Source organism: Globicephala melas, chromosome 8 (assembly GCF_963455315.2).
Source record: "Globicephala melas chromosome 8, mGloMel1.2, whole genome shotgun sequence".
In the NCBI taxonomy this organism is placed as follows: Eukaryota; Metazoa; Chordata; class Mammalia; order Artiodactyla; family Delphinidae; genus Globicephala; species Globicephala melas.
Window position 1 is genome coordinate 4,775,568 of NC_083321.1, and position 12,863 is coordinate 4,788,430.

At 48.0% G+C, this 12,863-nt stretch overlaps 1 protein-coding gene across 13 annotated transcripts in view; it reads right to left on the bottom strand.

The window, feature by feature from the left end:
• The window catches only part of PPP6R3 (protein phosphatase 6 regulatory subunit 3), a 126,772-nt gene extending 116,674 nt beyond the window's left edge, over nt 1-10,098 (bottom strand). For 10 of the 13 annotated variants that reach the window (XM_060302830.1, XM_060302838.1, XM_060302837.1 and 7 more), the window contains exon 1: nt 9,976-10,085. The gene's annotated coding sequence lies outside the window, so the exon portion shown is untranslated. Of the gene's footprint in view, nt 1-9,131; nt 9,206-9,975 lie in introns of all 13 variants that reach the window. The other 3 variants (XM_060302828.2, XM_060302827.2, XM_060302829.1) reach the window with 2 other exon arrangements.
• Between the last annotated feature and the right edge of the window lie 2,765 nt (nt 10,099-12,863).

Consider the following 12,863-nt stretch of genomic DNA (forward strand, 5'->3'; position numbering starts at 1 on the left):
ATTAGATTGTGGTGATCATTACACAGTTCTGTGAATATACTAAAACCTATTAAATTGTACGCTCTAAGTGGGTAAATTGTAATATGTGAATTACATCTCAATAAAGCTATTAATTAAAAAATGAGATGTAAGTTCACACCCACCAATCTGGCAAATACAAAGAAGTCGGACAATACCAAGAGTTGGCAAGGATGCAGAACAACAGTGCTGGTAGGAGGGTAAACTGGCAACTATTTTTAACTAAAGTTAAAGCTGTACAGGTCCCCCACTACCCTGCAATTCTAGTTCTCTCCAAGGCTTCATACCTTGGAAAAATGCTTTTGCACTTGTTCAAAGCCTCGTTGTTTCTTTAGTGGAAACAATCCTATCCTACAATGATAGGACAGAGAATAAAATGAGATATTCAGTCTGAAATAGAACACAGAAGTGAAAAGGAATAAACTATAGCTACACACATCACTGTAGACAAAACTCATTATCTGCATGGTCTCACTTCCCTCACCTCCCAGCTTCAAGTCCATACCTCACCATTACAATCACTTCTCTTGCTTTGCCACTTTTGCCTGGGTAAACCACAACTGCAACACTGCCTACTCTGCTCCCAGGAAAAAGAACACAACTGCTTTTTTCACTTTAAACTAAGGACGGCTCCCCTCAGGAGGCCATTCCACATGGCTAGTCCATTCACATTCTGATCTTCCCATAGAATACTGCATACCTTCTCCTCTCTCGTCACACCCCACCGGCCCCTACTCACCCTCATTTTTACTGACAAATCCTCCTATTTCACGGAGAGAAAAAGAAAGAAGAAAACGGCCCTGCTCCCACCATGCCAGCTCCCCTACTATGCTCTCCCTCATCTCACCAAGGAAGAGTATACGGGTGCTCCACGTGGGCCCATTCCCAGCAAATGTCCCCTCTCCCGCTTCATCAAGGTGTTCATTCTGTACAGAACCATTTCCCACGAACAGTACAAAAATGCTGTAATTTCGGCCATCTCAACCAAACTTTCTCAGGGCCCCAACTCTCCCTTTAGCACGGCGCCAAGTGCCCACAAAAGGGCTTTCTCCACTTGCCCTCCTCTTCTCTCAATCCCTCGTGAACCCTCCCTTCCAGGCTCTTCCTGCACCACCGTGTGGGGACTGCTCTTGTCAAGGCCATCAGTGACTCATGTGCCACCAAAGCCAGAGGACAAGTCTGGGCCCTCATTTCACCTGAGGGCACAGCAGGAGCACTGGGCGTGGGTTCTCACTCCCTCCCCCTTGACGACACCTCCCCCATCTTCAAAGATGCAAGGACCACCTGGTTCTCCTCTACCTGGGAGCCTGCCTGTCCCCATTTTCCTTGCTGCCTCGGCCCTCATTCATCAGTGCGCTCACTCAACATCAGGACTTTTAAGTGTCATGAAAACACTGAGGACTCTCACATGTCTATCCTCAGCCCAGACCTCTCCCCTCAACTCCGAACGCCGTAACCCTACGTGGCTCCAGTTGGCTCTCGAACGAAGACGGTCACAAATGCAACAGGCCCAGACCCCAGCTCTTGATCTTACTTCCAAACCTGCACCTCCCACCACCTTGACCGCAAGCAAAAACCCCTGGTCGGTATCACCTTCACTCCGTTCTCTCAGCTATATTCAATCTGTCAACAAAGCCTGTTGGCCCGACCTTCAAGATGCACCCAGAATCCAACCACTCCTCACTTCCACCCCTGTGCCCCGTCAGTCCAAGCTGCCATTATTGTTTTGTTGGATCCTGGGCAGCAGAGGGGCAGTTATTCTTAACACGGTTTCAGGGGAACCTTTTAAAAACATAAATCAGATCTCATATCACACCCCTGCTCAAAACACTACAATACTTCCCATCTCATTCAGAGAAATAGACAAAATCCCAACTGCCTGTGTGACTGGCTCCCGCCCCCACCCCACCCCGACTTTCTCTCCTGCCACTCTCCCTCCAGCCTGGCTCTCTACTGTCCCTCCAACACAACAGGTACAACCCTTCTTAGCACCTCACGTGCACTGGACTCTGCCTGTGAGACTCCCCTTACCCCACCCCCACCCCCACCCGGAGCCACGTGGCTCCCTGCCTCACCTCCTGTGTTCAGAGGTCTCAGGAAGGCCCCTCCTGACCACCTTATTTCAACCTGCAAACAGCCCCCACCCACCTGGCTTGACTTTGCTCCCAGCTGCATCACCACATGACTACCGTGTCTTTGACTTTCTGTCTTTAACTGTCTTTCTCCACCAACACGTAAGTTCCAGAGGACAAGGACAATGTCTTCTTTGCTCACTGCTAATACAGCCAGCATCAGAACGTATGTTTTATCGCCTAAGACATAAGTACTCAAACATCTGAATAAATGAGTCTCAAAAACAGTAAGAGGGGAGGGGGGAATTACAGAACAAAATGATTCCATTTATATAAAGACATGCAAAAATTAAGTTATATTATATAAGGATACATTCACAGATGGTAACACCATAAAGTAAATCGAGAAAATGATACATGCAGGTCAGCCCTTGCTTTGGGGAGGTCAGAAGAGGTAGGAGTGGTCGGGGAGGTCATACAGGAAGCCAAAGGTAGTGGCAACATTCCATTTCTTAAGGGGGTCAGTGGGTGCACAACTGGTAGTTTTAACATTTAATATCTGTACACATGCTGACATATACTCCTTGAACATATGATCTCATTAAAAATTGAAACAAAGAACAGGTTAGAGCAAGACAGGTCAAATCCAGCCCACCACCTGTTTTTGTAAATAAAACTCTACTAGAAGACAGCCACCTTCATGTGTTTCATGTTGACTGTGGCTGCTTTTATACCACAGCAGCAGAATCGAGTAGTTACAGAGACCATATAGCCAGCAAAGCCTAACATATTTACTGACTGGCCCTTTACAGAAAAGAGTTGTCTGGTTATAATGTGAAATTTGAAAAGAAACTGAAAGCAAAATTTAAAAGAGTCAATCTTCTGTTAAAAAACACTGATCTCTCAAGGACTTCCCTGGCGGTCCAGTGGTTAAGACTACGAGCTTCCACTGCAGGGGGCACGGGTTCGATCCCTGGTTAGGGAACTAGATCCCACATGCCTCGTGGCACGGTCAAATAAATAAATAAAAGTTAAAAACGAAAACAAAACATTGATCCTTCAAGACGTGTGATTATCTCCAAGAGCACAGTACACTGAAAAAATATGGTTCCATATAACACGAGGGATTCCAAAGCAAACGGGATTTTTATACTGTCTTAAAGCACCAGAGAGATTTTAAAGATGAATATTTTAGAAAGCAAAGTGCAAAACCTCAAATTTATGATCTCTACTCCCACCCCAGTAAGAAAATATTATCACATTTTAGCAAATAAAATCTATATAACATAATCCAAATTTGGGGGGAAAAGGAAGACAACAACAACACTACCACCGAACTCTACAACCTGCCCTCACCCACTTCGCCATCATCCTATACTTCCCCAGGGCAGCTAGTTAGACCTCGAAGGTCCTCTATGATGCCATAATACTCCATCTCACTTTTTCAGGGCATTTCACTGAAGCTTATATTAGTCATCTCTGAACTTATTTCTACTGTTATTAGGAAGAAGACTAATAACAGTAATATTAAAACAAATATTACTGTCTACTAGGCATTGTGCTAGTTCGTTTATATTTAATATTCATTTCACAAACAGGAAACAAAGGAACAGAGATGTCATCTAACATTATGATTACACAGCTGGAAGACTGTGGAAGCCAGAACTCAAAGTCAGCTATTTTAGGTCCTGTGCACTCTTGACCTCCACAAGACACTCTGAATTGAGAACAGAGAACAGATATTAATCTGTGAAAACTTCCTTAGCTTAAAATACTATCCCTATGATAGGTGCCAAATACATAGCTACTGTATCCATCTAAGAGTATAATAAATCAAGGATGAGAGGTCCACAGTGGAAAGGGGGGAAGGGGGTGATTCAAAGAGTATTGTTTAATCAGAAGGGATTGGGTCTCATCACAGGCAACAGAGGCAGATGTGACCTGCCCACTGTCCAGAGGCAACAGAAACCCTATGTATCTCTAAGTCAACAAAAGTAAACCAGGAGACACTACACTCCCTCATCTACTACAATGACAAAAACAGATATGTACTACCACTAAAAAACAAACAACAACAACAAACAAAACACCAACTCAGAAGTTAACCATTTATTCGTTTTTCTTTAAATTTTTATTGGAGTATAGTTGATTTACAATGTTGTGTTTATTCTTAACTCGCCGTGAGTTCCAGCTATGATGTTATTGTTGAAACAAATGACACTTGAAATTACGGTCTATTGGGGCCACCGAAACCCTAAGGAATCACCCAGGAACTGAGATTTCTCTGCTGCCTACAGGTGATTTTCCAGAATGACCTAAATCTTTCTCTAATAATCAGTGACCTCCAAAACCATGATTCTCATGAAAGGAAGCCCCAAACAGCCACTCGAGTCAATACTTGTCAATGTTCCTCGCACCACTGCCTCATCTGGGGACTGAAGGCCCAGATTTCACCAAGGTCCAGCCAATGCCTACTGACTACACTAAGCCTTACGGGATAGAGGAGGCCACCCCGGAGTGTGCCTTAGTGGCTAGTGTAACTGCTGCCTACTCACCCTGATAGGGTCTCAGAGGGCCATGCATTCTCAGGCAAGCTCCCCTTTCTCTCCTTGTCAGTGTGTCGCATTACTATTGACACCAGCATTATTGTTCAGATTTACATCCAGGTCCAGGGAACTCCAGGCTCCCACTAGCAATCCACACGGCTTTCTCCAAGTCTGACTCAACATTCAGTCATACTTTTACTTCTGCAGGCTTGCTTGCTTTTACTTATTTATTTATTTATTGCCGCCTTTTTAGTTCGGCTGCCTAATGTTTCAAAAAACAATCTCATTCATCTTTCCTTTGGGCCACCATATTTCAGGGCAGTCAGCATCTGGTGTACACAAACCATTCCAAGTCAATACATACTCCCGCTGTAAGATATTCTGGAGTTAATAATACCCTAGTTTTCTCCAGAGTTGTTGAGAAGTACAAAATCAGAGTCTCCTTATATCAGTAAAAAGATGCTCAGAACCTATCAAACTTTATTTGTATAAAATCAGTCGATTGTGTAGTCTTCACTAATACTTAATAAAACAGATCAACACTAGCCAGCAGAAGTGAGAAGTAGTAAACCTCCTCTACTCAGAGTAACCCCAGACCTTTGCAAAGTCTGTGACACAAAAATGCCCTTTTTAAGGTTAAGAAGCCTTTCGAGTACTGCCAAGATTCCCTTTTACTTGCTTCTTTACCGTCTAGCCAATCTACCTGGTACCCAGATGTCAGTTCATAATCATTCAAAACCTGAAACTGGGCATTGACTAGTAACTCTCTCTCCCCTCCCAGTAAAGAAAAATAAAGGGGGAGGGAGAAGGAAAGGGGGTTTCCGTGGCAACTAAATGTAAGCCAAAGTCAAAGTCAAATCTACAGTCAACCTCGATCCAGACTGCAGCAGGAAAAATCCCATTCCCACTGGAAGCACCATGGATTTCAAGGATGCTCAAGATGTTTAGCATGAACCTACACCAAGCCTCTGATCAGTATGGGAACAGTCAGTGTTTCAAGTTTGATCAAGATGTTGCAACCAACATCTATGGAGCAAAAGACAATATAGGTCAATCCTATTTGTCACTGCAAAGCAGCTTCACCAGCATGGGAAGAGTGGCACTGCTTAGACACACCAAACCAAGGAGGAAAGTGGAAGTTAACTATTCAATACCTATGAGAAACAAAGGTGTAACTATTTTATTTTTTGGCAAGAGACTTCTGGCAATCTCAACCACCCAACCAGCAGACACAAGCTCTTTCCTCTCAAGTCTCTAGGGCCTCTCATTAAGAGTCTGCTATTTACACCACATACAAGTCTAACAAGCTGTGTTCCCTGGCCTCACAGCCAAAAGGACATCTCTTTTGTCAATGCTGCCTCTCCCCATAGACTGCAAGTCTTAAATGCCTGTTCATGACTGAATCCCTAATACGGTTCCTGACAGGGTAAGGATTCAATATATTTGCTGACCAAATAAATGACGACTAGAAGAAGCAGACAGGAGGAGTGGTCACTTGTCATTCTCAGCATAGCCACAGGCCTGATTTCAGGATGAAGGATTAGAAAGTGCCTCCCTGATCTCCTCCCTTTTGTATGTCGAGATTTTAACATCTGGTTGGTAAAAATCTGTACAATTTTTATACTAACATTTTTCCACTCAATAAACTAGATCATGCATATTCTAAGTGTGTGTGAGAAAAGGATCTCTGCCGGTCTTTCTTCTACTGTACCTCACCTCCCCAGGAGGAAAAACACTCACCCACTTTGGTCAGAGTCCAGGGCACAGGCAATCCCCCTTTGCTAGCAAGCAAGGGTCACTGTGTTAAACAATAAGCATAGAGTTTGCCTCTCTCTTGCCTTCAAAGGGCAGAATTGGCAAATCAATCCAGGGCTAACTCTCTGGAAATAGGCTTTCATTTAAAAAAAAAAAAAAAAGATAACGATGAAGCTGGCATCTAAAAACAGAACTGACAGCTGACTGACAGGATGAGGGCAAAAGATACAAAACTCAAAAATCACAGTAGGATAAGGTTATTTAGCATAGGCACAAACAATCCTAAACACCTGACAGCACTAAGTTTCAGCTATGGCAATAGATTCTCATGAAGCAACAGAAAAAAAAAACAGGTTCTCAATTATTTTATAAAATAAATTCACTTAAAAAAATTTTTTTTAATTTCAGTCTCCTTTAAAGTTCAGCACCTGAAAATAACGTACGTACACCATCTTTCCCCACTAAGTAATGTCCAAGGTAGGATCTAGGTATAGGTAGAGCTCACAGATGACACAAAGAATTCCTTGACCCACAAGCAGTCCCTAAAATCTGTGGTCTAGAAGAGTGGTTCCAAAAACTAGCTGCACTTCAGTGCTACTTGAGGAGCTTTTAAAAACATATTCTCACTCTCACCACACATTTCTAGAGGTGGAGTTCATCACCCATGGTCTTAAAAAGTATCCCAAATGATTCCAATGCAGGCCAGATTAGGCCATCTATCTAGAGCAGGGTTTCTCAACCTCAGCACCACTGATATTTGGGGCTGGATAATTTTTTATTGGGGGGAGAGGGTTGCCATCTTGTGCATCATAGGATGTTTAGCAGCATCCCTGGTCTCTACCCTCTAGAAGTCATTAGTACACTGCCCAACCCCACAGATGTGACAAGCAAAAACGTCTCCAGACATTGCCAAATGTTTCTTTGGGGCAAAATCATCCTCCAGTTGAGAACCACTGATCTAGAGTAAATCAAAAACCAACGATTTGAGGTTCTCTTAAGAAAGGAGAGATAAGAAAGCTTTTTAAAGCCAAGAGGCCAGGTCTATTTTTTTCTATCCATCTCACCTAAGAAAAAGCAGCGAATCCTCGGCTCACACCAGGGCTCAGGTCTTGACTTATGAGGAGGAGCAACCACAGCCTCTTGTGCTTTTTATAAAATAAACTCAGAGCTGAGTTTTAGCTGAGCAGACGGTTAGAAGAACTTCGCTATCATTCTTAAGGGTAATAAAGCATTGTAAAATTTTAGACCAATATACACACTCAGGCTGCCTCTCAAATATCCAAAATACAAAACCCCAAGATACAAGTTTATCAAAGAAGCAAACTAAATTCCAATCCTGACCAATACTGTTTTAAGGAAGATGTCTCATCTGTTAACAAGCACATTATCTTTGTACCAAATCAATGCAAAAATTTACTTTAAAGAGGCTAAGCAAACCTCACCCAGTCAAGCCTTAATTTTATCACTATTCATTTTCTGTCCAGTTATGGTCTGATTCTCAAATTCCCAAGCAGTTAATTGAAACCAGCAAGTTTTTGTTTTGCTATACTTTACACAAAAGCTAGTTTTCTAATCTAAAACAATCTTCTTCCTGTTCCTCAGTAAGTTAAACCAGCGAGATGCTCATCTGTACTTAAGACCAAGTCTATCAAAATAACACTTCCCCAAGTGCAACGAAGCAAGCCAAGGCCCAAGCAAGTAATTCCAGCGGAAAGGCAAGCATGGTTTCAAGTACCAGGCAGAAGAGCACGGGGCAAGAATCAAAAGACTGTGAGTATACGTGTGAGTGAGTGCGTGGCATTTTGTTAGATATTCTAGACTCTGATCAAACACACTGAAATGCAAAACATCCATCCAGGACAACAGCTACTTCCCAAACTATCTTCACTGAAGTGTATCTCAATACACAGCAACCTTTCAAATCTCAGTAAGAACCCAGGAGTACACTAAGAAACTCTAGAATTATTGGGGGCCAATCACACTCAACACGTAGTATCCAAAAAGTACGGTAGGAACAGAATCCGACTTGAGCTCCCGATGGCCTTTTCTTTATTTAACCATCTCTTAAACCATTCCGAGGCACCACCACTAATTACTCCAAAAAACGTTTGTAATTTAATCAGTCTTCAACCACCCCTTCTCCTGGGTGGTTCTCAGGCCAAATGACTCTTAAACACGCAGAGCTTTCTAAAGACAGACACCAAAAGCCAGGACTTAAACACTCATGTGACTTCCTAATAGTATCTAAACATTTAAAAATCAAATTTAAATTAATAATGGCCACTAATTACTCAGTGTATTCTTCGCGCCAGGCACCGTTTCTAGCTTCTTTACACGTATTAACTCCTTTCCTCCCGACAAACTTAAGGAGGGAGACGCTGCTGCTATTCCCGTATCACAGAAGGAGCAGGGAGTTTGGGTAACCTGCCCAAGGTCACGGGGCTAGAAAGTGGTGAAGCTGAGACCTGAAACCAGGCAGTCTAACCCGAGAGCAAAGAAAGCTCCCCCACTACCACCGCTTAGGAGACTTTCCAGTGGCTGGAAATCTGGAGTCTCTTTCCCACTTGCTGCCTACCTACAACGTGACCTTGAGGACATAATCGCATTCAACTCCACATTAACAAAACAGCCACATTAACATTAAGTGCTGTGAGGATGAAAGGAAACAACTCCCAAGCGCCCCTCCCAGAAAAACAAAACATAAAGCTCTATCCGACCCACAGAGAAAATGGTGAAGTACCGAGAAAATTACACGAAGCTCCGAGGTTGAAACGCCAGGACACACAGGTACATCCAAGGACTCATTCCGTCCACCTATAACCAAGAGTCCAAGTTGTGATCATGGCAAGTAGGACCGGGAGGAAGCCCCTCCGAGGGAACGGCGAGAGGGTTTCTTTAAGAGGGAGGTACTTGCGGCCGAAAGAAGGACCACCCCCCTAGTGCATTTGCGCCAGGGAGGCTTTCGCGACCAGGTCTGCGCTGGAGTCGCAACACCGGAGTTAGCAAATCGCTCGGAAGGAGGTTTAAACGCTCCGAGCCGGGCTCTGCGTATCCCGATGACTCTACGGCGAAGGAGCAGAAACCCACAGAACTTGTTTCCCGGAGAACCGCGTCCAACAATGGCCTTCGCGAGTCTCCGGCGAGCCGCCGCCTCAACTTGACACGCTCCGCGCTCCGGGGCCCGCGGGCAGCGGACGGCGCTCGGGGCGGGAAGGCCGGAGCGGAGCGGGGCCCGGCCGGGTTAGGGGCGCGCCCGGCCGCCGCGCCAGGCCGCGGACGTCAACGCGGGCTCAAAGTTCGCCGCCCGGCCCGCGACCCACCCAGACGCCCGGCCCGGCGGGGCCCCCGCGGCCTGCGGCGGGGGAGCAAGCGGCTGACAGGCGCGGGCGGGGACGAGCCGGGGAGCCCGGGCGCCGCGCCTCCCCGGCCGCCCAGCGGCGAATTCCGGGGGGGAGGGGAGGGGGCCGGGACGCTCCCTCCCCGAGCCGCCGAGGCCGGGCTGAGGGGCCCCGCCGCCGCCCACGCGCCGCGCACCCCGCGCACCCCGCGCCGTGGTCCGCTCCGCCGCCCCCTCCCCCCATTACCTGGAGGTGCCCGCGACTCGCCGCTAGTTGCGCTCAGGCGGGAAACGCGCTCACCGACACCATCAGCGAAGCGCCCAAAATGGCGGACGTATCAAGCAGGCCTTGAGTTCCCCCCGCCCTCCCTCCGGCCGCCTCGCGACCAATCAAGGCCCTGCCCCCGCCCCCGGCTCCACGCTCATTGGCCTCCCTCTCCCTCCCCCTGCAACCTATTGGGTCACACTGCTGCCCCGTTGCACCCACTCCGATTGGCTCGCAGACCCCGTCCGTCAAGTGCGAGGGGCGCATTCTTTTCCCATGGACTTGACGGATCCGGAACCTCTAGGACCCCGGAGTCCGGAGAAACAAATCAGAAACCGAGAGAAACCTGGCCGGGTCCCCCTACGCCGTAGCAACAGCAGGGCCTCCGCTTGACGGACGCTTCGGACCACCAATCCGATAGCCAATGCTTTTTAAAACTAAATTGAGCCAAACCAATCATGGCCGTAGCTCTGGGAGCTGCAAGAGAACCAATGGGGTAGCGAGACCGGCGGGCAGGCGGGTCGGAGGGCCTGGAGGAAACGGGTGATGACGTGAGCCACAATGTGTTTCGGCGGCGGAAGTCTTTTCGAGTTGGGGAATTAGCTCAAATGGTAGAGCGCTCGCTTAGCATGTGAGAGGTAGCGGGATCGACGCCCGCATTCTCCACGGTTGAATTTTATAAAGATCGAGGGGTCGCCCGTCGGGGATGGTCACTTTGTTCTCAAAGGCGGCGACAGTACCAGGAGTTACAGGGGCAAAGTGAGGGGCCAGGTGTCCCAATTTGTGCGCCCAGTTCCGTGAGGGAGGCGAAGTGCGGAAAGGCGGGGGTCTTTGTTTTGCCTCGCGGAAGGATTTACGCAGGAGCTTCTTAGAATCTAGCGGGCACTTGGTCTGTGCCCAGCCTGCGGGGGTGCGCAGGGAGCAGACGGTCCCGGCTTTGACGTCTGTGGGAGACGTCAGACTCCACCTGGGCAACACCAGGTAAGTAAAGCAGACCGCAGAGTGGTCGGGGTCTTCCTGAGCAGGTTACATTTTCACCCACGGGACAGGGAGAACAGAACCGTGGGCCTAGGTCTGGGTGGCAGGGAGAGAGACCTGAGACCCCAGGATGGGGCTTTGGAGCAGGTTGGGTTGTGGGGGGAGAGGTGACGCCCCGGGGGAAACCAACAGTCCCAATGCTCAGATGCGTGCCGGGCCTGGAGTCGTAAAGAGGACCCCGTGCAGGGAGAACGGCAGGTTTCCCTGGGGGCACTGGCTTGGTCAGAGATGACCACTCCACCTCAACGACAGGAGGCAGGCTCCCTGCGGGGCTTCCCCGGGCTGTCTCCCAGAGGCCAGGCCTGAGAAAAGTGACAGAGTTGGCCCCTGGGGGTAGCGGGATGGCAGGACCATTGGAGTTGGCCCCTGGGCTGCCTTCCCAATGCTCAGCGTCCCGCTGCACCCCTATGCACCCGCCCCAGCTGGCCCTCCACCTCCCTGACTCAGACTCTCTGAGCCCCCGTGCCAAATGGCAGGGAGAATGGAGCTCAGCTTGAACTGGGTCAACCCCAGCACCTGGGGAGCTGGGTCTCTGGTGCAAACATGCCTCTGCCCCAGCTCACCCCTTTCAGCGAGCCTGTGGCTAGAAGCAGAATCTAGAAGGAGTTCATCATCCCAACATTACATGTTAGTTAACTGAGACCCAGAAAGCATTTAGACACCCGTATTGGCCGAGTGACCTTGGCTGGGTGGTCAGTGCCCCTCTGAATCTCCAGGTCTCGTCTGTAAAGTGCTGGTGATAATACCTACCCGCCTGTGTCCATGCCCTGAAGGGCGCTGGGCCTCTAGGAAGGCAGCAACCAAGGGCAGATGTTACTTGCCTTGATTCTACTGTTCGGAAGAGGCTCAGAGCCTTGCCCAAGCCACACAGCTAGTGAAGAACACAGTCAAGATTGAAACCAGTTCAGAAGACATGCTTGGTGCAGAGGGTTAGGGAGGGGGACATACATACAGATAGTCCGGGGTGGGGCAGAGGCAGGCATACCCAGCAGAGGGAACTGCAGAAGCATGGTTGGGGGAGGCACAACTGTTGGAGGACCAGGTCGTGGAGATCACAGGTCTGGGGGGAAACAATGGGAGGGACTCAGCAGCTTTGGAGGATACACAGAGGAACTTGGGATTCATCCTCAGACAGCGAGGGCCAGGAAAAGCTTCGGAGCAACCGAAGGGTGAATTCAGGGCTGGCCATACTTTAGAAAGGACTGTTTGGATTACGAGCAGCAAGGCTGTGCTATAGCAGTAGCACAGGACCAGAGGGGCAGTGCCTAGCGACTGGACCTAGGAGCAGGGGAGGGGCTGCAGGGAACCCCGGGACAGTAAAAGCACTCTATACAATGTGATGCTTTAAATAACATTAAATATGAGATGAACCCTGTGCTCTTGAGCAGGACTGAAAACTGAACTTTCTGTTTCTAGATCCATTGGACTAAACGCTTCTTGAGGTTAGTTTTTGTTTTATTCACTGCTGTACTACAGTACCTAGTACTTAGCACACAGTAGATGCTCAGTAATTCATTGTTAATTTCATTACAAATTCTTTTTAAAGACCTCCTGGTCTTTCTGACTGACCGATGCTCTGACAATGCTCTTTCGTGTGACCCTTCCCTGCAGCTGGGCCCGCCTTGTTCTTCCAATGGCTACCTTTTGTCTGGTGAGGAAGTCTTAAGCCTACCTATCTCCTGCCTTTCCTTTCCAAGTAATCCAGCACAAAGCCTTCGTCCTATTCAATCTGGTCTCTCTCTTGCCTGTCCGTGTCCCAGTTCTGGTCCTCTGGCACAAGTCAGTGTTGTTGATGACAGGGGGCGGTGCCTCAGAGGGACACCTCTGAGTGT